The sequence below is a fragment of the Microtus oregoni genome, unplaced genomic scaffold, assembly GCF_018167655.1.
Source record: "Microtus oregoni isolate MIOR12 unplaced genomic scaffold, Mior012 000006F_ref0000085, whole genome shotgun sequence".
Classification (NCBI taxonomy): domain Eukaryota; kingdom Metazoa; phylum Chordata; class Mammalia; order Rodentia; family Cricetidae; genus Microtus; species Microtus oregoni.
The window spans coordinates 24,717,232-24,743,388 of NW_024543065.1; the positions used below are offsets into that span (position 1 = coordinate 24,717,232).

A 26,157-nucleotide genomic window follows, 5' to 3' on the forward strand; every position below is an offset into this window, starting at 1 on the left:
AACAAAATTAAGTATAATAAGGCATAATTAGTTGACAAAAATAGAACCACATGCACAAAAGTATTGACCAACAAGTTGTTTATATAAATAGATGGGTAGGTGAAGCAATTAATCTAGAAGAAATTCAGACATTTTTCCATTGTCCATTGTTGTGATCACTCTCATTTTGAAAATTAAACAGATTTTGTAGCCAGAGATTAAAAGAAAGCTAAAATACTCTATTGTCTTAACTTCCTTCTAGGTGGCTTTTTCTGGGAGAGATGAACAAACAAACATCTATTTAACCCTTACAAAGCACTCAGGACAGAACAAAGACTCCTTTCTACCCAAGTCTAACTTAGTGAACCCTTGAGTTTATTGGGGTTGTTTGCAAGAGCATGGGTGACTCAAAGGCAGCTGCACCACTGAAAAGAACACCCAGCACAGGACCCGCATTGTAATAGCTGTGTCAGGAAAGCCTCTTGGCCGCTCAGTGGTCAGAGTCTCCTCTCTCGAATAAGTGTTTACTACCTCCAAAGCCCTGTAGGCAGGGCTTCTAAAATACTGAAAGTTTCAGGAGTTTCTGGGTACTTGTAAGTTTTGTTCACCTGCTGAGTCTTAAGATCTTCCCTCCACCTTACAAGACAGAATGTTTCAATTCTGGAGAGACCAATATACAATACCACCAAATATTTATGTCACTTTCTAAAACATTCAGTATAAAATCAAAATTTAAGAGAATTTCCACCCCTTCCTGTTGCACAATTAATAAAAACTCAGAGAGAGAATCTTGGGTTTAACCTGAAGGTCAGAAAAGCAAAACATCCAGTCACTGGATCTTTCCTCTACCTCAGTCTAAAATGGCAATACTGCCTCTAAGAATCTCAGAATGAGACTGTGCCTGAGAGCTGTCTCCTCTCATTCTGTAATCCTCTCTAGGGCTGGGATTAATGGCATGCATCACTAGGATTAATGGCATTTACTGCCTAGTTCTATGGAAACTACAGTGGCTACTGGGATTAAAGGTGTGTGTTACCACCACCTGATTTGTAAGGCTGAACAGTGGGGCTCTTTTACTCTCTCTAATCTTCATGCAAACTTTATTTATTAAAATACAAATGAAATGCCAGTACACCTGCCTTTAAGAAATCATTTTGATGTTGGCTGTTGGCTTGCTATTCTTAATACTGTCTTTATCATCTTTAGGTATGATCCTTGTATTCCTGGTCTCTCCAAGACCTTTATCATAAAGGGATGTTATATTTTGTTGGAAGTTTACTCAGCTTCTAATGAGATGATCATGTGATTTTTCATTTTTCAGTTTGTTTATATGATGGATTAGTCATAGCCAGAACCTGGAAACAACCTAAATGCCCCTCAACCAAAGAATGGATAAGGAAAATGTGGTACATTTACACAATGGAGTACTACACTGCAGAGAAAAATATCATCTTAAATTTGCAGGCAAATGTATCACGCTAGAAAACATCATTTGAGTGAGGCAACCCAGACCCAGAAAGACAATTATTATATGTACTCACTCATAACTGGTTTTTAAACATAAAGCAAAGAAAACCAGCCTACAAATCACAATCCCAGAGAACCTAGACAACAACGAGGACTCTAAAAGAGACATACATAGATCTAATCTACATGGGAAGTAGAAAAAGACAAGCTCGCTTGAGTAAATTGGGAGCACTGGGACCTTGGGAGAGGGTTGTAGGGGAGGGGAAAGGCATAGAGGGGGACAAAGAAAATGTAGATAGAGCTTAATAAAAATCAATAAAAAGAGAAATACTCAGAAACAGCTTATCTGAGCTAGTGAGAGCTCACTGAATCTGGAGTGATAGTGGGTAAACTTGCATAGAATCAAATTAGGCCCACTGAATAGGGGAGAAAGTTATGATACTTGGACAATATGTAGGGCCACTGGCAGTGGAACCAGGATTTATCCCTAGTGCCTGAACTGGTATCTAGGAGCACATTCTTGTTGGAGAGATACCCTGCTCAGACTAGATACAGAAGGGAGGGCCTTGCTCTTGCCTCAAAGTGGAGTGTCAGACTTTGTTGACTTCCCATGAGAAGCCTTACCCTTTCTGAGGAGTAGATGGGGAGGTGGGGGAGAAGTAAAGGAAGCAGGAGGAGGGGTGGGAGTGGGAATGGAGAAAGCTATATAAAGTGAGAAAAGATTGTATTAAAAATTTCTTAATAAAAAAGAAGAAACAAAAGAAGAGAAATAATTAGGCAGTTGTGAATCCTATATCATTCACTGTGCTTTTTTTTATTATAAGACTTAATTTCAGACCACCTTCTGGTTAGTTCTTAACAACAACACTGCATAGGTACACTAAACACAGTATGGGTTTTTTTTTAACTTTGATACAGTATTTTTCCTATTTTACAAGACTAGAAAACAGATATTGATAGAATCTACTTTGAAATGCACAGCTCCATTTATTTATGTCACTATTATTGGCATTAGGTATGCGAGTCTTAATAGAAAAGTCCTTCTTTGCTTAGAAGTTTAAAGTTCAGAAGAGGGGCCAAATGTGAAATGATAACAGAAGCATGTACAGTTAATCGAGATCATGAAATAAAACAAGTAAACAACAACAACAACCAACAGAAAGGAAGTGGACGAGTGTTTCTGCATGTAGGGCTGATCATAAAATAGTGACTCCTCTTCTTCTCCTTACCGTGCAACATAAACAGATTTCTCTATTGTTCTTGGCCATGATTATTTGCCAGACTTTAGTCAGTGGAAGAGAGTAGTTATGAAGCAAGCAGAGTCCCTGAATGTATTGGTGTGGTTAAGTGTGTTTACTGACATTTAGTAATCTGCAAAAATGGAAGAATATACTTGGAATATGCCAGACTAAAGGGAAAAGAGAAACACAAGCAGCGGATGCAGTTCCAACCCACTACCTAGAACCAGCCCTACAGAGTCCAGCTGAGATCAGGCTGGGTCAGAGCTGTCCAACACAATGCTTATATTGAATAAAAATGTGTGCAGTTTCAAATGGTGTGTTGCATTTTGAGGTACTCCTTTATATTTTATGATTCCAAGAATATACAAAAAATAGTTATTTGGTTGATAGAATAACACCATATAAAATAATACTAATATTGTTTTTCTGTGATTAGAAATCAGATTGCTCTATGGGAAAAGTAGAAGCTGGAAGACAGTTTGAATATTGAAACATAAAAGTTGAACCACATCTTTTAGATGATAGGATGTCATAAAAGTTTACCCAGAGAAAGATGTCATAAGTATTACCTATATAGCTGATCCTTCAACTTCCTCTGAATAAAGATCTACCAGGAAAGGCACTTGTGCAGAAACGTTGGGTACCAACTATGTACCAGATGATATGTACATCATCAAGTGCAAGGAGGTCTGTGCACACTCTTAGTTGAGGGAAAGACAATGGGTAAGCAATGAAATGATGCATGTGGTCTACTAAAGTTATTCAGGTAGTATAGAAAATATAAGATAATAGGAGCACGAGAAGAGCAGCTCTTGCAAATTTTAAAACTTTTGGCAGAATAGATATCATTGAGAAGGCAACACCAACTTTCTGTAATCAAGCATGTTTTAATATCAGCAGCCATTGTGTATTCATAGAAATCTAGCCAAACGCTCTCTGTAAATGCTGTAAATGGCTTCTGTAATCAAAGATCCAAATTAGTCCTTAGAAAATACATATGATTTAACACACGTATACACACACAGAATCTGTGAATATTATGATATAGGCTTACAATAGCAGAAAAGATATCCTTATCATTGTGTATGTATGTGGTTCTATTCTGTGATAAAAACAACTGATGAGTAAGTGGTAGCTGCTTATCAGGGCCACCTGGAATCTTATATTGAAACATAATTTCAAGTAAAAATCTAGGCTTTCACTTGTGAGAAACTGTGGTTTATGTTCATCATAGCATACAACAGACAGTTGGCAATCAATCCATGCTTGGCATTCCAGGTGGTATCTTTATAAAAAAAAAAAAAGAATCCTACTGCTGTGCCAGATCTTTCTCCAGGAAACAGGGAGAAAGACTCTAATGGTTACATTTGTCATAGGAAAAAATAGAATGAAAATATTCAAACATTGCTTGAAGGGTCCAAAGTCCTTCCTTCGCTTTGCAATGAATACACTGGAAACCAGAAGCATCTTAAAGTTTTGTTTTAAGGAGAGTAACACCAGAGGAGGATGTAAAATATAGATTCTGTGGAGTAAAATCAACAATCACATTTTTAGTTTGCTGTCTGGCAGATCAACATAAATTACAGCAGCATAGAAACTACTATGTGATAAGATTTGGTAGCAGCCTTGACACATGCATCTCCATTGTCTATCATATACTGCTTAAATTAGTCTAGTTTACCACTCTTGTTGTTTAGTGCTCTTGAACTGGCCTAGTTCAGGAATGCAATCACTCAAAAGGCCAGAAAGCTCTCTTCAAAATTTATATTTTGGAAAAACTGATATTCAGTCTTCACAAAGCAACTTGAGTGATCTTCAAAATAGGCACATTGGACTTTTGTGCTTCTTTTAAAACTCTCTATTAGTATATTATTTCTTGTATCTTTGCTGTGATGGAACATGTGATGAATGAAATTCATAAGGAGGGAAGGATATTTGAAGGTTATGATTTGAGGGTGCAATGTAATAAAGTCATAGTGGCAGCAGTCTAAGGCAATTGGTCACATAACATCAGTCAAGAAGCAAAAAAAAAAAATAAGAACAAAGAAAGAAAGCTCATGCTTAGCCTGTCTTCTTTTTATTCAGTTCAAGATGTCAGCCTATGGCATATGCCACACCTAGTTGAGGTGGAGCATTCCTTCTTGGTCAACCTAATCTATGTCATTTATCACAGGCTTCTTTAGAGGCTTGTCTCCTAACTGGTCCTAGACCCTACCAGGTTGATAATATTAACCATCACCATTATCGTTCTATTGCTCCATTGCCATTCTCCTTTCTAGCTCATTCAAAGAAAATTAATTAATGTCTACATTTTAGACATTAATTAAAAGACCACTTTTTATAAAGTTACTCTTTTAATCCATTTGGACTTGAGTTTTGTGCATGGTGATAGATATGGATTTATTTTCATTCTTCTACTAGTTGACATCCAGTTATGCCAGCACCATTTGTTGAAGATGCTCTCTTTCTTCCATTTTATACTTTAACTCCTTTATTGAAAATCAGGTGTTCATAGGTTTGTGGATTAAAATCCGGGTCTTCTATTCGAATCCATTGGTCGACTTCTCTCTTTTTATGCCAATAACAAGCTGTTTTCAAAACTGTAGCTCTGTAATAGAGTTTGAAGTCAGGGATGGTAATGCCTCCAGATGTCCCTCTATTGTATAAGATTGTTTTGGCTATCCTGGGTCTTTTGTTTTTCCATATAAAGTTGATTATTTTCTTCTCAAGGTCTGTGAAGAATTTTGATGGGATTTTGATGGGGATTGCATTGAATCTATAGATTGCTTTTGGGAGAATTGCCATTTTTACTATGTTGATCCTCCCAATCCAAGAGCAAGGGAGATCCTTCCAATTTCTGGTACCTCTTCATTTTTTTCTTCAAAGACTTAAAGTTCTTGTCAATTAGATCTTTCACTTCCTTGGTCAGAGTTACCCCAACATATTTTATGCTATTTGTGGCTATCGTAAAAGGTGATGCTTCTCTAATTTTCCTCTCTGAATCCTTATCCTTAGTGTATAGGAGGGCAACTGATTTTTTGGAGTTGATCTTGTATCCTGCCACATTACTAAAGATGTTTATCAGCTGGGGGTCCAGAGAGATGTCCCCAGCTAGGTCATTGGGCAGCTGAGGTAAGAGAGCCTGAAATGGCCCGATCCTATAGCCATACTAATGAATATCTTGCATATCACCATAGAACCTTCATCTTGTGATGGATGGAGATAGAGACAGAGACCCACATTGGAGCACTGGACTGAGCTCCCAAGGTCCAAATGAGGAGCAAAAGGAGGGAGAACATAAGCAAGGAAGTCAGGACCATGAGGGGTGCATGCACACACTGAGACGGTAGGGCTGATCTAATGGGAGTTCACCAAGGCCAGCTGGACTGGGACTGTAAAAGCATGGGATAAAACCGGACTCTCTGAACATGGCGGACAATGAGGGCTGCTGAGAAGCCAAGGACAATGGCACTGGGTTTTGATCCTACTGCATGTACTGGCTTTGTGGGAGCCTAGTCTGTTTGGATGCTCACCTTCCCAGACCTGGATGGAGGGGGGAGGACCTTGGACTTCCTACAGGGCAGGGAACCCTGATTGCTCTTTGGACTGAAGAGGGAGGGGAAGGGGAGTGAGGTATGGGGGGAGGGGGAGGGAAAAGGGAGGCAGGGAGGAGGCAGAAATTTTTCATAAAAAAATTACTCTTTTGACATCAGTCCTCGTAGCTCTATATTTAATTATTTCATAGAATTTTATATTATTGTACATTAGATTACTTAATTACTTGATTTTATATTCACCAATTGACTATATTATTCCCTTCACTTCAACCTCATCAGAAACACTGGAGTTAAGCACACAAAACAAGGATCCTATCTGCATTCAGCAATCTAGTGTTAACTGCATTTTGTATTTATAGTTTTGGTTTTTTGCTTTGTTATGAATAGATTCATGCATAAATAAAGGAAGAGATAAGAAGTAAGTGGGCAAAGACTTTCTTCATATGCCACACTCACAGTTGGCTAATGAAAATTAGCTGAGAGCAGCCAAGCACTCCCAAGTATAGGTGCTTCATTATTAAACTAAAAGTGATGCCAATCTTTCCCAGAATGAAAAAAATATAGCATAGATATCAACGTTCAAGTAAATTTTGCAGGGAGGAAATGATTCTGGGAGGAAGGAAAAGAGGAACAAGTGAAGAAAGTAGAAGAGAAAGGAAGAGAAAGAAGAGAAAGGAGAAAAAGAAAACATAAAGAGAAGGGCTGAGTTAATGATCAATAGTAAAGCAAATGTGTGTCTACCATGCATAAAGCCTAACGAAAAAAAGACAAAGGTTAGAAATCAGTCTCTGGGGCTGGGAATGTAGTCGGTAAAATAGTCCATAGCAGGTAGGAAGCTGCTGCTATGGACTATAGCAGAACTTCATAAGACCAGACATGGCAGTGTAAGCCTAGAATCTCAGTCTGTCAGAGATGATTATGATTAAGCAGAAATTCGTGACATCCTTGCCTGAGATAAGTTGGTGGCTATCCTGACCTACATGGAACACTCCACATATAGATAGATCCCTTCTTAGTAACACAATAGAATAGACACTGAGTGAAAAGACAAAATACTTTAAGCTAAGGTAATAAGATACGGAACAAAAGAAAATTTAGATGTGACTACTTTTAATATTCTAGGCTAGACACTTTCCACTTTCCAACCTTTGACTTTCAGCCTCACTTCAGGCCTACCTATGACACTGGGAGCCAAAACACATTGTTTCTCCTGAAAATTGTTCACTTCAGGTATTCTGTCACTTTCCAGAAAATTTAACTAAAACTAAAGAACTCAAACTATGAAATTAAGGCACTCAAAAGAGTGCATTGTCATTGGGCAAGGTCAATCCTCATGAATATAGGGAGTTGGTGAGGACTAGAAGATTTACAATGAGGATTTCCCTCTCTCTTATTCTTCAAGTTGACTTGAGGACGGGGTAAATAATGGAAGCTTCAAGGAATGTTAGTGGATATTGAGATACTATATCCTTTACCAAGTAGGTGGGCAAAGAGAGAAGAAATAGGCTACAAAGATAAGCCTAAGGCCAAGAGAGTTCCATCTTACCTTTTTGATCATGGAGTCCTGTAAACCAACAAGGATGGGCAAAAGATCAGTTACTTGTGGTGCACCTGTTAGAGACATAGGATTCTCAGTAGCAGTTGAAATAAGGACCAAAACGAAGTGCCACACAGAACCAATTAAAATTCGTAGATGCCACTTGGTAGAGTATGAAAAAATGTCCATTCCATGTAATGAAAACATGCAAGTACCTGTATCATTCTTGTAGAATGATTTTTGATATGAAGGATTGATGCTAGAGTAGATACGTCAAACTAGAGCTGAAATATTAAGTTTTCTGAAACTCAGTATAATAAACCTTCAAAGTTAATATCAGGTTAGCATAAACAAAAAGAAGTTGACTCTATTAGCATTTACATACACTGGTTTGAGAGCTGAAAATTCCTACTCATCAGTCTAGAAGATGAATGACTTCAGCTGGCATTTACATCTATTGAAGTAGTTGGCACTTGTTTTATGGAGGGAGGGAATAATCCACAACACTGACCCTTCCCAGAGAGGTCTACTGTTTCCCAACTCAAACATTTCCCTGTAGAAAATAACTAGTTCCTCCCAGAATCATTCTCTCCAACTAGTATTTTGGGTGGTTAAATTTAAATAAGAATAATATCTAATCTGGGTAGATTATTTTAGTCATGGTATATCACTAAATTTCAGCCAGAAAACACAGAGGCTACAAAGGAAGGACACACTCAGTAGAAACACAGTAGGATATAAGGAATATCATTAATGTTGCCACAAACATATTATAAAAAAGATCTCCAAATATTTCAGAAACATGAAATACATTCATAATATATGTTCCTCAATGTTAGTGTTAGGATTGAGTCTGAGTATTAGGGTTGACAAGCTATGCCCTATCCTGAAAGTCCTGTGAGTTCTTTTGTTCCTTAGCTCCTCTCTAAGCACTACTTCCAGTTTCTCAATTTGCATATTTGGTTTTACTGGAAAATTTGATTTCATAGCAATTGTCATGTGGTTCTCTTAACTCTTGATTCTGTAATCAAGCACCTATGGTGCTGTTCTTCCTCCTCCTACCTGTCTTCCTTTTTCCTCCTTCTCCTTCTGCTTTTTTCTTTTTTATTGGGGTTGCCTTGGCTTTTTGAAATAAGGAACCTGGAATGCCCTACAGACCTGTTGCGTCACGCACACCATTGCTGGGATTCGTAGGCAAATAACACCATGCCTGACCTTTTTAATGACTAAAGTAGGAAAGGTTTAAGTAACATTCCTAAAACTGCCCTAAATTTGACCAACACTGAATGAAAATTCCAGCAGTCTTGTTCTTATCAGAGATGAACATAAATCAATAATCAATATCCAGTCCCTAAACCAAAGACAGGGAATTAGGTGAAATTTATATTTTTCATTAGTATAGCATATTGGAGTGCTACTCATAGCAATATATGTTGGTTCAATTAATAGTTCTGCATAAGTTCAAGCAAACTTTACATTCTTAAAAGTTCATTTAGTACTTTGACCTGACATATTATTGCTTGTAATTTTGCATCTCATTAATTTAGGTAATTCATGAGAGAGATAGTTTTCAAAATCTATAATATGGTTTGGAAAATCATGTTTACTAAGGGGTCTATGTAGTAATGTTCTGGTTGTTTTTGATGAATGATGACATAATCTTTTTTTACCTTAGAATTTTCATAAAAAGAATTGCAAACAACATTTTGAGGAGAAGTCTAAAGCTGGGTTTTATTTCTTTTTGAAAGGATAAACTTTAGATGTTTGTCTCATATAATTGTAATCACAATCAAAATGCAACATTAATTCTATTTAAGCTTCTTCTGTGTACTTAGATAGTATTTGATTTATTCATTTATAGCTTAAGCTACGATATTTGGTTCTTAGCTATTCAGTCATTCAAGTGAGTGAAGGAAGAGAACTTTCTGTGTGTGATTGCTTTCCATGGGGGCTAAAAACTTTTCCCAAGGACCAGTTTTGTTGAAAAGGGAACATGCCCAGTCAGTAATAATAGTCTCATTGAACAGCCTTTCTATTTAGTCACTCTAGAGAAAACTGAGGAGAGAATTGTGTGTGTGCATTTGTGTGTGCATATGTGTGCCTGTATGTGTGTTTGAGTGTGTGTGTGTGTATGTGTGTGTATGTGTGTGTGTGTGTGTTTTCTTTGGTTGTTCTTCTAGGCTTTGGGAGATTGTTCTGTTTATGTAGCTACTATAGTTCCTGCAAAAAGCAATGTGAAAAAATGTTCTTCAGTCCTTTATCCACCTTTTGTCCTCTTCCTTCCTCTCCTCCACCTCCCCCTTCCCTGCTTTCTCTCAGCCTTTCCATCTGCCTTCCTCCCCTCCCTTTCTCTCTCCACACAAACCAGGTCTTTTCTACTCCTATATTTTTTTTTATTTCTCTAACTACTCATGCATACTCAGAGCAGAAGTCTTTCAATGTTGGAAGTCAAGTGGGCTCCTCTTTGATTAAAGAATTAGTAATGTAGGACCCAGAAACGCCCAGTTTCCTCCAGTTCCCTGCTTGAGACTCTTGAGTAGAGATAAGTTACATTCAAGATTCTCAGTGGGGCAGTCCAACATCCCACACTGCACCCACTTACCAAACCTCACATTAAAGTGTATTAGCGATAAGTCAGGGATTCTTTTTATAATTGCCCCTTCAAGGAAAATAACTAGGTAGTCATCCATGCTGGTGTGCTTTTCCATTTAACCAAATTTTATCTAAACTGAAAAATAGCTTTCAAATGTATTATGTTACAACTGTTAACTAGATATTTTTCCCAATGATGGAGTTTTAATTTTCTTTAGAAAATATACTGAACTTAAATCTCATTTAAGCCATTGTACAGAATTAATTGAATATTTTTGGACATGTCTTTGGGAGGATGGGTTGAACATACATAAAGCGTCTATGACACAGTCTGATATAAAAACACATATAAGTCAATAAATTTATAGATTTGAAGCTGGTTGGCTGTTTAATTATAACTTTGAAAAGATACTTTGAGCCACTTAATCAGTCCTTTGTGTCATGTCCCCAGTGATCACATTGGATTGTGTTACTTGAGGAAGGTGGGAACTCTTTCAATAGTCTCCCAGAGAACCCAAACTTACTTCTCAAGTGGCGATCCTTGTGGTCCTTAGTTACCTTGGTGTTCTTAATCATTTCTCAGATTCTTCCTCTCCTGTTCCTCCAGTAGCTATCCCAAGACTGAGAAGTAGTTCTGTGGTCATCTCCGTAATTGGTCTCTTACTTTTGTATTGTAAATAATCACCCTGAGTCCCCAGTCATTCAAACAGGCAGGGATAATTGCAGGGTATGTGGTATACATAAAGCACTTTTTGATTTAAAAAAAAAAAAAGAGGGTTTGAACTACAGTGTTTATTTCAGTCCCGTAACATGAGGTCTGCTCCCACTAGATGTATACATGAGATATCACTAAGATGATGAAATAAGCTATTATTTTTTAGTTCAACATTTTCAAAGCAGATTTTAATTGTCTTGAAATCTTATTGTAATTTAAATTAGGAAGGCTGGTTCTGTCTTTTGTTCTGAATGATGCCATTCAGGCAAATCTATGCAATCTGCTTTTTAGTCAGTATCTGACAGTTCCCAATTGACAGACCGATGACTAAAACAGTCAAAGCATAACGTATGTTCTTATTTTTAACACGGCTTTTTATTATGATTCCATGTTTTCTTTGCCCAACATATCCTTAGAAATATTTCTCTGTTATAAAGTAGACCAAATGAACCATTAATATCATCCCTGAGATCTTTGGCCCTTGGAAAGTCATTTTTGCCAACCTTTTGCAGATCTATAATGTGGTTTCACAGTGACATCTCCTGAAAGGAACACTCAGTTTCTTTGACTGGGAGACAATCTTCCTCTAAGTCTACAAGGAACTGAAAGGAGACAGTGCTGACTCTTGCCAATCCCAGCAAGGGCTTACTTGAGACTTATGCTTTCAATCACAGATTCACAAGTGTTTTTGAAAACCCTAGCATGAGATGAGACAGGGAACACATAAACTGTGTAGCTTCTAACTTGCTTTCACAGATCAAGGAACAAGAAAGCTCTGCATTAATAAAGAAGGATATTGAGCTTCAATAGCTTGTTTGTCCAGCTCCATCTTGTTATTCTTTTAATTAACATTTACAGCCCCCAAAACAGATCACTGTAAACTGCTCCAATCTCTTTAAATGCACATATGATAGTCTTTGGGGCTTTGAAGTTTTCAAGTCAAAGCCTGAAAGTAGAATACAATGGTGGTCAAGTGGAATAGAAAAATTTCAAGTTCTGTTTGAACAGGAGTTACCCTACAAGAATAGGCAATACTAATCTCATAAATCATTAAGTTATTAAACAAAAATTTCAGTGCTAGGACTAAGATATCTCCCTATAAGTTACTGGTCAGGTACACCCCGAAGGTCTCCAATACAAGTTATTGGTATTGCTTTTGATAACCCATCATAACTACATGGTAAGACCCTTTTGCTGAACATCTTTATCAAGTCACTACCCACTGAGTTTCAGGAAGCATTGAGGAAGATGGGGCAGAATGTAGGTGCCAAGGATGGAGATGAAAACTATAAAATGCTGTCTTCTGGAAATTTTATGACTGATATAACCATGAAATGATATTATCTCTTGAAATCTAAATAAGACCTGCAAAAATCAACCAGACAAATCTCAGTACAGATGTAAAGAGGGCTCATAAATCTTCCCCCATCCCTGAGGAACTATTGGCAGTTTGTGTCTACTGGGGTAAGAAGAATCATTTTTCTTTGGGAGCCTTGCCATTGTTAGGTTCCCCATATTCTAGTAGATGGCTCCACACCCACGTTATCAATGGACGACAGTAACTGAAATCAGTGGATATATTTTTTTAAAAAGAGAGAGCAAACAATAATTGTCAATGCGGTATTCCTTTTGAAACTGAATCTAAGTCACTTAGCAAATTTTGCCATTACCACCGAGACAAAGAAAGGGGGCATGATGTTGGTGAATAGGGATTACAGAAGGAAGAGAAGAAAGAAGAGGAGAAAGAGCATAAGGTAGGTCTCAGATATAGAAATGAATACAATATGTTGTATAGACATACAAAATTTACATAGAATAAAAGAAAAGTAGAATTTCCATATCTAAGCCGACTTCTAATAAATTTATTTATTTTTTATTTATCTGTCACATTCCTTTTATATATTAATTGCTGCCCTAGATTTTTACACACAGTGTGTATATTTCATCTTTACAACAGCCTTTCTGGGTAAATTTTATCATCTGAAAACATTTTCAAGTTCATTTGATACAAATTTCTTAAGTGAGGCAATTTCACAATAGCATGATACATTCCAAACACCCAACAAACATGTAATTGTTATAAAATATTAACAGGAAATTCTTAAATGTAAATTTATATCAGACAAAGCTGAGATCTGAAACAAAGAGAGAGGATTTCTGTTGAAGAATTATAGAATTTGATAGGCTACTGGATTTTTCAGGTAAAATGATCTGGGTATCATTGTGGTTTATAGAACTGATGGATAAAGATGATTCAGATGGATTTGGGATTCACCTGTCTGTATGTTTGAAACTCTGGGAGATGGGCTGTAGGAAGGGGTTGACAAAGGACACACTGAGAGAGGGACTGCAGCACTGGAAACTGGAATAGGAAAGATGGGCAAAACAGCAAACGGGAAGCACGGAGGAGAGAGAACACTTGAACTTGAGCTGTGTTATGTCAGAAAAATAAAGAGCTGAGGTTTTCAAATCCTTAGCATCAGAGACACTCTGTGCTCAAGGATTTACACAGAGACCTTGGCTAGCTGGATTTCTTCAAATACAAGAATGAAAGAGAAAGAGCAGAAGTCAGGACATCAAGCCATACTCTTTATGTTTATTTCCCATGGATATCCTAATGGTAAGATTTACCCTGCCTAAAGTCATGCATTTACCAAGTCTGCCCAAATTTAAACACTGTTCACCAATGGACTGGTTTCCTTTTGGGAACTTGGTTCCAAGCTTTGTGTCTTTGTGTTATGTCCTTTTTTCTCTTAACATGAGTGAAGACATACACCTTGTATTGCAGGTATATAAGCAAAAACAACGCTTGCTTTGCCTATTTTGGAATTACTAACAGTCTGCTGCTATTATATAATACTTCATTTTTACTACCTTATTTCACTTCCAGATTAAAAGAAGTTGTCTTCTACATTTTCTCAAAATTTGATCTTTTCAGAAGTGTTCCAGTTTACTTAATATCAGTTACATTTTACCACAGAAACAGGCAGTAGAATTAGTAATCATAAGAGACTTAGGAGATGAGTAATTCTTGTTAGTTAATCCATTACATGGTCGGTGTAGTCAGTGGTACTCTATAAGAATGTTTGGGACTATTAAGAAGGAAGAAACCAATTTTCTCACCTCGGCAGCAAACACAAAACTCAATCAGTCAAAGAGATTTCTAAGGGCACTGTGTAAGCACCAGAAGAAAGAAAAGTATGGGTGGGGGTGAACCAGTTATGAATTATGCTTCCCAATGAGGAAAAAGACGTCAAATACCTTGTCTCAGCTATTCTACTGACATGAAGAGACACCATGATGACAGCAACACTTATAAAGGAAACATTTAATTAGGAGTATCTTACAGTTTCAGAGGTTTAGTCCATTATCTTTATGGCAGAACATGATGCAAACGCAACATGTAGCCCACTGACATCACACTGAGTGAAGCTTGATAAAAGAGACCTCCAGGGCCGCCCCACAATGACGCACTTCCTCCAAAAAGGTCACGTCTCTTAATATGACTACTCCCTATAAGGGCCATTGTCTTTCAAACAACCTTTCCTCTCATCTACATGCTGGTTGCCATCACTGTACCATGTGGCTGACAATTCTGAAATACTGTTTGAGATCAGAACTGACCTGCCTCATTTATAATCTCCATGACTCCGTTGTCAACACCCAGCAAAGGGTGGCATTGAGTCAGCCAGTTAGTGGCAATCCAGTATGATCTCAGTCTCAAGCTTGGAGTGCCATGACCACTGTGCTTTCTCACTGAAGAAATCTAAACAGGTAAGAGAATATATTCCAGTTTGGTTCCACACCCTTACTTCTCAAGAGGAGCTCTTTGGCTTAACTAACTAATATTAGTCTCACAAAAATCTCTGACTCTACAACATTACTGAAAACACGTACACACACAGCACACAGCACTGATGACAAAAGGTAACACTTGGTCCTGAGCTTATATGCTTGAAAAATGAATTCAAAATTGTGTGTGATCATTTATGTGTATGTACATGTGTGTACATGTGGTTTTGTGTGTGTGTGTGTGTATGTGTGTGTGTGTGTGTGTGTGTGTGTGGTGTGTATGTAAGTGTGACTGTAGAGATTGGGTATCTTCCTTGATTGTTCTCTTTCTTTTTCTTACACAATGTCTCTCACTGAACCTAGAGCTCATCACTTTGTAAAGGCCAGCTGTTCATTAAACTCTACGATCTGCCTGTCTCCAATGATTGCAGACATGGATTATAGACATGTGCCTCTGTTCCTGGCTTTTGTTGTAGGTGCCTGGGATATAAATTCAGGTTTTCATCCCTACATCACAAGCACTTTACCTACTGAGCTATCTCTGCACCCTATTAAAAATAAAATTTGATTACAAGGCAGATTTATAGGGATTATGATGAGACAACTTCCAGTGTTTTCTGAAGCATATAACAGCGAGTAAGTTATAGATAAGCCTAATCCTCGTTACTTGCGTGTGCCAGTTAGTCTAGACAAAGTTGGGCAAGTTTGTTGTATCGGGTGTAATATATCCTATTCCACATGACTCCAAAAGATAGAATTTAAACCAGTGATAGGAAGATAATGGGGAATGATACATCACCATCTTACAAGGAGCCAAACCCTGGGCAGTTCAAATTTAAGAAAAAGCTGTGTTCTCATAACCATGTTAGATGGGGACTCAGTGTCTGCCTACAGCAATAACACAGAGTAGGATGTCACATGAATAGAATAAAGGGTTTGATTTCAAAACTGGCTGAAGCTGTTTCTGACTCTGAAGTCTTGGAATCTCTTAAATTAAACTCATACAAAGTGAGATGACATAAATGGGATACCTAGAGGAAGAAAAAAACACGATGGAGGAGGTGGGCCTTTCTTTACAGCCCTCATCTTTGAAGAAAGATTTGCCAGTTTCAAAGATCTTCCATGGAAAATCTAATGGCAATCCCATGTTATTAAGTCACATATGTCCTTTGGGATCACAATAAATTTAAAATAATAAGCACACCCTAAGAGTGCAATCAGATATTTTAACAGTAGTGTGTATGAAAGTATAGAATTTGTAATAAAATCCCAGCAGCCATTGTGGAGCATTCTGATCTTTGCCATTATGAATTACTTTTCAAAGTGTGTTTGTGTTGTGGTGAAAAACAGACACATGCAGATTTAATATTCCTGATTTTAGAGTTAGCTGTCTTACACTTGCTTTACACGGGTTTATTCTGAGAATGAAAGTACTATAGAAGCATCAAACATTGGACTTGATGGAATTTTATTAACTATGAGTACAATCTTTCTAATCAATTTTTCAGAAAACAGCTATTTTGTTCTATTTTGAAATAGTGATTATTAACAACTTACTCCAGGAATGTCATTTTCTAGATCACTGCTTTTGTTCTCTTTTAAGTAGACATTAACTTTTAATTTTGTGAAAAGCAATTTAAAAAGAATTTATCCCAATACTGGGAATTGAACCTAGATCCTCATTTATACTAGACAAGCATTTGCTCAATGAACTGTAACCATGGTCCAGGATTTCACAATATTTCTTTAAGAAAAGAAGGAGGAAAAAAGCCAGATCATTCTTTTGCTAACTTAGGAGAACGAAGTCATTGTGCTGTTTGATAGATAATGACAAACTAAGTATAACGTGGAAGAAATAATGGGGTAAATTCAAGTCAACAATCAGAGGACCATAAGAACATAGTCATATTACTGTTCTCTCTGGCAACACAATCAGTGTTGTAAAGGATATTTAATGTTTAACTGTATGCATTTTCATTCTCTGTAACCTCTGATGTCAAGGTATGAATGTCCAAACTGCGCATGAACTAATTCATTGCACCTACATCAGAGATTGCATCAATTTTAATAGATCAATGTAATTTTTACCTTTAATGGCACAATTAATGTTTTAAGAAAGGAATTGTGATGCTGATTAAGATGTATGTTAGGCTTCAGTTTATTGCTTTACTCAGTTAATGTTTATACTATCCATTGCAATACTCTTCTGCTCTCTAAAAGTCTGCCATTCCCCTAACTCTGGGAATTCTCAGTTCATAGACTGGTCATGCTACTTAGTCGTTCCTGGTAACACTCAGCAATAGTAATATTCCTAATGCTCTCTGCTTCCTGCAACTCTTAGTACCATAACACCACATTTGACTCTCAATGTCATTTGCCCAAAGTCCATACAAGGGTCCAATTTTTGTCTTTGTTTTTGTTCTCATTAAGTTGAAGTTTAAATGGCGGGATTAGTAAACCCCAGTTCTTGCTGTAAAGTAGTTTTACACTCCTGGCAGTGATTCTGCTTACCATATTTACAAAGACAACTCACTTTTTTCTGTGTCTTATGGAAGCCTTTTTTTCTGGGCCCTGTATCGATGTGACTGATAGCTTAATGAACTGGTTTCAAATATAAATGTTAACCAAATCCAACTTGTATGAAACCACATTCATTGTCTCCCCAACTTTGCTAATGACCTGCCATATTGCTCTGATCTATCTTCCCTAAAATTTATCTCTGGTCACTGTTATAATCTCTGGTCTACCCTTCTATTGACTCTGTAAAAAGAAGTCAATAAAATTGGTATTTTTTTAAATTTATCAATAGCTTTCAGGTATTTTAATTGATTCAGATTTACCTACCTCCTTTCTTCAAATGTTTCATCCATATCTGTCTTCCCACATTCCTGGATGTGGTTAATTCATTTTGACATCTTTCCTCTTATTGTCAGCATTTTGATGGTCATATCAGCTAGTCTCATAAAGTATTTTAATAACAATACTAGAAGAACTTCCTTGTCTCAGCTTCTCATGTTCCTTGTAATAATATTTTATTTTATCTATTTTATTCTCAATTAGGCTAAATATAAATATATCTTACACAGTAGGAAACACATTTCATTCCTTTTTTAAAAAATTTGACACATCCCACAAGAATTCTAAGAATATATAAAATTCTAAATGAATACTTATAAACTTAACGAAATAGTCTGTTCACTCCAGATTCATCTTATTCTTCAATTTATTTTTGTCAGGAGTTCGATATATTTCTACATGTTTGTTCTTTAATGTACAAACAAGGCAAACACTTTATACAGCTTAGAATTATTGACAAATAAAAGAAATGAATAAAGGGGGCAGAAAGATAAATCAGTGGTTAAGAGAACTTTTTGGTCTTGCAGAGGACCTGGGTTTGGTTCCTAGCAATATACAGTGGTTCACAAGCAATAATTTCACTTCCAGGGCATTCAATGGCTTCTTCTGACCTCTGTGGACACCAGGCATAAATATGGTACATATACATGGAGGAAAAACACTCACACATAAAATAAAGTAAATAAGTCTAAACAAAAAATGTAAAGAGAAATCAAATTTATCTATTACTTTATGATCTTTATATCAACACTTTCAACATATTGCATGTTTCACACACTATTCTTTTGCTCATATAGAAAGACCTCTTATAGTTTTGCAAATCATATATGCTTTTCTATCATATTTTTACTTATATGACATAAATCTTACAGATGTATACAATTTTAAAGAAACATTTATTACTACATTATTAATCATAAGTATAGTTATTGTCAATAATATTCCTGATTTTTTAAAAATATGTGTTAGTAATCACCTGAGAAATACTGTGAGATATGTGCATATAAAGGCTCCCATAAGAAAAAAAAATGAGACAGCATGTAGGAAGGAGTTACTTGTTCATCCCGGCTGCCCAGAACTGAAATAACCACACAGAAACTGTATTATTTAAATCATTGTTTGGCCCATTAGCTATAGCTTCTTATTGGCTAATTCTTACATCTTATTTTAACCCATCTCCATTAATCTGTGCATCACCACAAGGTCGTGGCCTACCAGCAAAGTTTCAGCACATCTGTCTCCAGCAGCGGCTTCATGGCTTCTCGCTGACTCTACCTCCTTTCTCCCAGTATGCCATGGTGTAGGAGGTCCTTCTGTCTTTGTGTTGCTTTCATTTGTTAATAAAGAAACTGCTTTTGGACTGTTGATAGGGCAGAACTTAGGTAGGAGGGGAAAACTAAACAGTATGCTGGGAGAAAGGAGGCAGAGTCATAGAGTGATGCCATGGATCCTCCGCCTGAGAAAGATGCTGGTTAAAATCTTGCTGGTAAGCCACTGTCACATGGCGATATACAAAGATTAATAGAAATAGGTTGAATGAAGATGTGAAAGTTAGCCAATAAGAGGCTACAGCTAATGGGCCAAGTAGTGATTTAATTAATACAATTTCAGTGTGGTTATCTTGGGGCTAAGCTAGCTGGACGGCTGGGATGAACAAGCAGCCTGCTATCCTCCAACAATGCCATTTATTTTTCTCCACCTACCTAAATTCTGCTCTATTAAGAGGCCAAGGCATTATTCATTGATGGTAATCACAGCATACAGAGGGAAATCCACATCAACAGCGCTCTGCATAATCTTTTGACTCTATAGGCATAGTTGGAACTGAAACTATGAAAGCTCAAAAAATTTGCTCATTCATTTAGAACAACTGCTAAACACCTAATCCTGTTTTAAAATGAAAACAACTTTGAGAAAAACGGGTTTTTTAACTTTTAAAAAATTGTGTGTGGGGGTGTTTTGCCTGTGTCATGTGTGTGCCTGGTGCCAAAGGAAGCCAGAAAAGGGCATCAGATCTCTTACTTGCAACTGGAGTCACAGACAGTTGTGAGCTGTGATTTTGGTGCTGAGCTAATCCTGCTCCCCTGCAAGAGCAACAAGTGCTTGAAGCCATTGGGCCATCTTTTTAGCCCCAAGACAATTTTCTTGCAAGTTACTTCTTTACTTTTATTTTAGATGTTATATTATAATTACATTTTCCTCCAAATCCTCCCCACTTTCCACCTAATTTACAACCCGGTTTGTTTCCACTAACTGCTGTTTTATGCATATACTTATATACATATATATTGCTAAATATAGCCTATTCAGTCTGTATGATATAGCTTATAAGCGTAGTTTCAGGGCTGACTGTTTGGCACACTGGACAACAAGTTATTGTGCTCTTCCCTGGAGAAGACCATTCCTCCCATTCTCAGCTTTTCTCAGTTGCTATAGTTCTTTGGGTAGAGTGACAGTCTTATGGGCTTTTCCCCATGCATTTTGGTATGTCCATTGGTATGGTCCTTATTCAGTAGACAATTGGGTACTCATATGATGATACTTTATGAGTGTATCTTTTGGTGTTACTAGATGACACAATTCCAAAGCAAACTCTCTGAACCTCTGGTTCTTGCAAATTTCAACCTCTTCTCCAGCAATGTTCCCTGAGCCTTAGGTGCTAGAGTGGTCTTTTTTTTTTTTAATGTATCCTTTGGAACTGGACTCCACAGGTCTGTATAATGACTGTGATATTTTGTAGTGATCTCTGTCTGTTACAAACAGAAACGTTCATGATGAGGGGTGAAGACTATACTTATCTGTAGGTACAATGACAAATGTTTATAGATTGTTGTTAGGGATTATATTGATATAGTTTATTAGTGCTTGTCGATTCTCCTCCAATAACCATGCTTTCACTAGCACTGAGTAGTTAGCCTGGTTTCCAGTACCAAGCATAGTTTCCTTCTTGTTGAGTGGAATTTTAGTCCAAGTAGAAGATTGCTGGTTACCACCAAGGTGTGTGAATGATACTGTACCCTTGGGGTTATCAAGCCATACTGGTTATTTAGGAAGTTCACAGGTATTATAGCTTTTAGGAATGTTGGTTGCTGCCTTCCTTTAGAAGCTTTCACGGTGCCTTCTGGTACCATGAGTGCTAGTCCTCAGGAAGGGGTACTCAGGTCATCTCCAGCTCAGGGGTCTCTGGGCCATGTTTCTGAAGTGCACAGTATCTTCAGCAATAGGGATTTACCTTCCATCTCTAGGGGATAACCAGAGGCAACAGCAATAAGCTATATGTTTTGGACAACTCTGGTCAACAACTCAAAAGGGGGCTTCTTATGCATATGCCTTCTCTTTCAGTTTAGGATTTATTGAAGATTAAGATAAAGGTGCACTTTTAAAAAGCACATTCGAAGCTGGGCAGTGGTAGCGCAAGCCTTTAATCCCAGCACTTGGGAGGCAGAGGCAGGGGGATCTTTGTGAGTTCGAGACCAGCCTGGTGTACAAGAGCTAGTTCCAGGACAGGCTCCAAAACCACAGAGAAACCCTGTCTCGAAAAACCAAAAAAAAAAAAAAAAACAAAAAAAAAAACAAAAAACAAAAAAAAAACAAAAAGCACCTTCATACATTCCTTAAAATCATTAGAAACCAGAGTTTGCATTATTCCCAAGATTTCATTCTAACTGGGATCTGATAATTCCATCACTTACTCACGTGCATTTGTATCTGACTTTTTCTTCTTTCTAAGGGGGGGGTTTTCAAAATCTAAACTCATCAGAAATCTAGAAAAGTAAAAACCTATGAACAGAAACATTAATGTATGGGTGACTTTGGAAAATGTATACAGATTATTTATGTATTTTTTAGTGTTTGTAAGAGATTGGTACATGAGAGAAAAGTTCATTTCAAAACAGAAGATGTTTTCAAGAAGAAAGGACGTGCGAACTGTAGCTCACAGGACTCACACATTTCCACATGAACAAGATCTGTAAGGGCAGGAAAAAAAAAGAGATGTCATGACTCCACAGTCTCCAAATGCCTACAGGTATGTGTGAAAAAATGAGATGTGTGTCTTATTGAAGAGAGAGAAGGCTGCTAAAACTGTTTCAAGTACAAAAATGAAAACTCTCTAATAACAAGCATGGATAGTGTTCCTATAAAATACGTGGGAATGAATCCAAAAATCAATTTTGTACCTCAAAATTAAAGCAGTAGCAATTTCTAATGTATATTTGTGTTGCCGGGCAATTCTTTCCATGTGGAAGAAATAGAGACTATGATAGGCTGGGAGGGGCAAAGCTGCTGTGGCTAACTAAGATGTGGCGTTGCACGTTTTCCAGAGACCTAGCCCTGCCCCCTTTGTTTGTCAGTGTGACTGCTGGTGGACCTTTGTTTCTCAGACTATGCAGTCATCATTCCATCCAAAAAGAGGAAAGGAGTTTGTCCCAGACTCACAATATTTAAAAAAATAGGAAAAGCAAATTTTATAAAAAAAATACTTACATTTTAAAAACTCAAACCAAAAAAACATATTGCCAGGTGTTATTCTAATTGCTGTTATTTTAATCAACAAGATGTCCTGTGTAATGCTTGAGTCTGTGTACAAGAATTTCAAGAATAGTTGTTTTATTATTTAATCTGCCTGAAATAATTAGACTTGGAATTCCCCTAATTCCAAAATCATGAAAACTTATATTCTATTTTGCAGTCTCAAAGACAAGCTCCCAAATGCAATGTTACACTATTGGTGATTTTTGTTGTTGTTACTGATGCTGCTGTTTTATTATTTTTGTTTTTCTTTCTTCTTGTTTGTTTGGTTTCTATTTCTCTTTTCATTATTTTTTTATTACTTAAGACAATTTAAAATTTAAATATATTTTGATCGTATGTTCTTGTATTAGAAACTTTGAGCCCAAATAATGTGTGTTATTCTTAAAAAATATACCTGGATCCCCCCGCCCCGCAGCAAACTCCAGCGGGTCCCAGCAGTGCCGGGCGCTGGCTCTAGGGTCCGCCACCTGGGCAAGCAGCTACAGCCTCCCATCAGTGGGAGGGCACGCACGAGGCGGGTCAGACATATAAACACAGAAAATAGCCTTAAATGTTTATTAAAAAGGGGGAGGGGGAGAGAGAGAGAGAGAGAGAGGAGAAAAAAAAGGAGGGAGAGAGAGGAGGAGAGAGGCAAAGCCCCATGTGTACACCGGGAGAGGAAACAGGAAGAGAGAGTGATGGTGGGGCGGAGGTCAGAAGTTAAAAGGAGTGGGCGTGGCTAGGGCAGGGACCGAAAGAATAACATTCCCACATCTTGCTTTTAATAAAAGGCAAATTAGACACTCCAGTTTGAAGGAATTGGGGCCGCGAATTCTCAAGACTGCTTCCGGCTGATTGTGGGCGTCTTCTTTGGGTGGGGGCCCAAGAGAAGGCTGGGTGCTGGGAACATCCTGGCATAGCTGGTCTCTTTGCTTTTGACTGGTGTCTGTGGCATGGAAATGTCTGGTATCTCTTATCCTGTTTAAGGTGTTGGCAGAACCAAGAACAAAGTTAAATTAAGGGAAAAAAAATTTAGGACCAGGGGATTGAGGGGGTATCTGACCTGTTTAAGATGGATTCTTTAATTCGGCTCCCTGGAACTCTCGAGAACTCCTTGGGTTTGTGAAAACAGAAGTTTTAGACACATAATGACTATAGCATAAGAGATAAATTTGGTTTGAAATTTGTTTGGTGAGGTCACCTTGCAAAACCTCTCAGCTGTCAAACTGTCAGAGATCTTTGAGAAGGATAGATTTTACTTGAGTTACTGATTAAAAAATGACAGAGAACGTACTTTGTTGGCACCCAGAGCTACTCTTTTTGGGTCCTCCATGGTCGCGGAAGGCTGCACTTGAGCTTTGCTGTTTAGCACAGGGCCTGCCAGGCTCCAGAAGATCCTGTGGGCTAAGAAATCTGTGGGAAGACAGGCCTACCTTGACCTGAGCAGCTAGGCTGTCGATTCCAGTGATTCTGTCCACGTCTAGAGGTCTTTACTTTAGACGAAAGGCAGGTTTGCCCAATGGTCAGCACTTTGCAGTCGAAGCGAAATGCAGAAGGACGTTGTTCTGCGTGTGTCTGTCTTCTGACTTCTTTGGAGGGAGCAGAGAGCTGCTGCTAGGAGCCAACCTGTCTCTTTTTTGTTGTTGTGAAACGTTTTTAATAATTAAAGACTTAAAGATCACATTCCCCAGATCTCTGAGCAGTTGAGGGCTGTTTATCAGGTGTAACTATAGTATGGAATTTGTGTGGAAAGTTGGGTCTGAGCTTGACCACACTGGCTCTCAGCAGGTGAGTTTTACATTTGTAAAAAGGCAGAGAGAGGGAAAAAACTGCTTGTAAGATAAGGTTAGTGGCAGAACTGACAATGGTAGAGAACAGTTTAAGAGACTTAAAGGTACATACCAGTTTAAAATATAAGACTCACGTTTTGTAGTCTGAAATGAGATGTAATAAATAATTATTATACGTAGAAAGAGTAAACAAGAATTGGGCAACGTGGACGCCTCTGACGGGTCCTGTCAAAGGCATTTAACCATTGCTCAAAACACATTTAACAGAGTTAGCATAAGAAGTTTAGTGAAAACCCAGTGAAGAGGCAGGGTAAAACTGGGAGTAAAACCGGGAGTGTGGTCACGTGACCTGGCCCTCAGCCAAGATGGCGACCGCCATGTGTAGTCTGCTCTGTTAGAGAGCCCGCCATGCCACGACAAAAGCCGCACAGGGAAGGGGCAAAAGGCTGGAACGAAAAAACGGCTGTGTATAGTTTTAATGGGGCCATTTATTTGGACAGAGACGGATAAGTGTAAGGCATTAAAGCATGAGGCAGGAGTGATAGGTCTGGATGGCTTGACTCCCATGGTCAAGGCCGTGCAAACACCCGCAAAAACCGTGGCACCTCAAGCCTACAACGAGAATGGCTCCCCGTTAAGGCGAGATGCAGATGGCACGAACCCCTGGGCCCTATGAAAAGGCGTCCAATTCCATGGAGGGGGGCTATAACCTAGCTGAATCGACTCGCAGGCAGGAGGGATCCAGCCTAGGTCAGGCTGCACCGTAGCAGCAGTTACGACGAAAAGAAGGAAGAAAAGGAATGAAAAAAGAAAAGGAGAAAGGACTGGAGGCCCCGGGCCTCCAGGCGTAGGTGGGCACAGGCTTAGCACAGGAGACAAGCAGAATTGAATGCCAGCGAAGGGAACAACTGAGGCCCTGAAAGCCCTCGGTTGGAGGTCCCCCCATCCCTAAAAACCGTGAAGGGTTGCCGGGAGCTCAACGGTCAATCCCTTGGGTTAAAAGAGATGGTTAAGCTGGCCGATATGGGGACAGTCACGATTAGTTGATTTGTTGTTTGGAGGAGCTGCATCCAGGCAGATGGAACACGTGGTCGTACTCAGGTCCTGATTCTGCCCCGGGAGGGAGCTCAGAGTCCCGGATGGCGCCGAAAGCCGGAACTCCAGCACCAGATGGAAGTCCGGGGCGGGCGAATCATCTGAGTCATGCGGCACCATTTGTTATTCTTAAAAAATATACCTGAGATCCCCCCGCCCCGCAGCAAACTCCAGCAGGTCCCAGCAGTGCCGGGCGCTGGCTCTAGGGTCCGGCACCTGAGCAAGCAGCTACAGCCTCCCATCAGCGGGAGGGCATGCACGCGGCAGGTCAGACATATAAACACAGAAAATAGCCATGAATGTTTATTTAAAAGGGGGAGGGAGAGAGAGAGAGAGAGAGAGAGAGAGAGAGAGGAGAAAGAAAAGGAGGGAGAGAGAGAGGAGGAGAGAGGCAAAGCCCCGTGTGTACACTGGGAGAGGAAACAGGAAGAGAGAGCAATGGCGGGCCGAGGTCAGAAGTTAAAAGGAGTGGGCGTGGCTAGGGCAGGGACCGAAAGAATAACAATGTGTCCTTTCTTGCCACTTCAAGGTGGACGAGTCATGGAGCTGATGGGTTTCCTTTTTGTGAGCATACGTGTAATTGCCTAAAGCATCATTGTTTACTGAGGACTCAACATTATTAGGTTGCTATTAAAATTATGTGAACATGACAGGCCAAGTGTGTGTGTGATGATACATGTGTGTACATGTAAATTTAAAGGCCAGGGGTATTCCTCACATTGTTCCCCAGACCAGACACCATCTTAGTTTGGAGGCAGAGACTCCAACTGCCTGGAAGCTTGCCTAGGAAGCTACACTTTTGGCTCATGAGCCCCAGGAATCCTACCATGTCCATGGCACATGCACCATGAAATGCTTGCTATATAACTTATATCTTACAAATTGCATTTGCAAATACGAAAACTGAACGATCCTTGTGTGGTGTGACATAGTGCATCCTTTTCTGCTTTAGGTTTATTTTTAACATATTAATAATGTCTATATTTTGTGCCACACTGGTCCATTGTGTAGCACACATATAGCT

General features: G+C 38.5%; 1 pseudogene; it reads right to left on the minus strand.

Moving 5' to 3' along the window:
* LOC121449290 overlaps window positions 1-23,581 on the minus strand; it is a 138,286-nt pseudogene extending 114,705 nt beyond the window's left edge.
* Window positions 23,582-26,157: the final 2,576 nt, after the last annotated feature.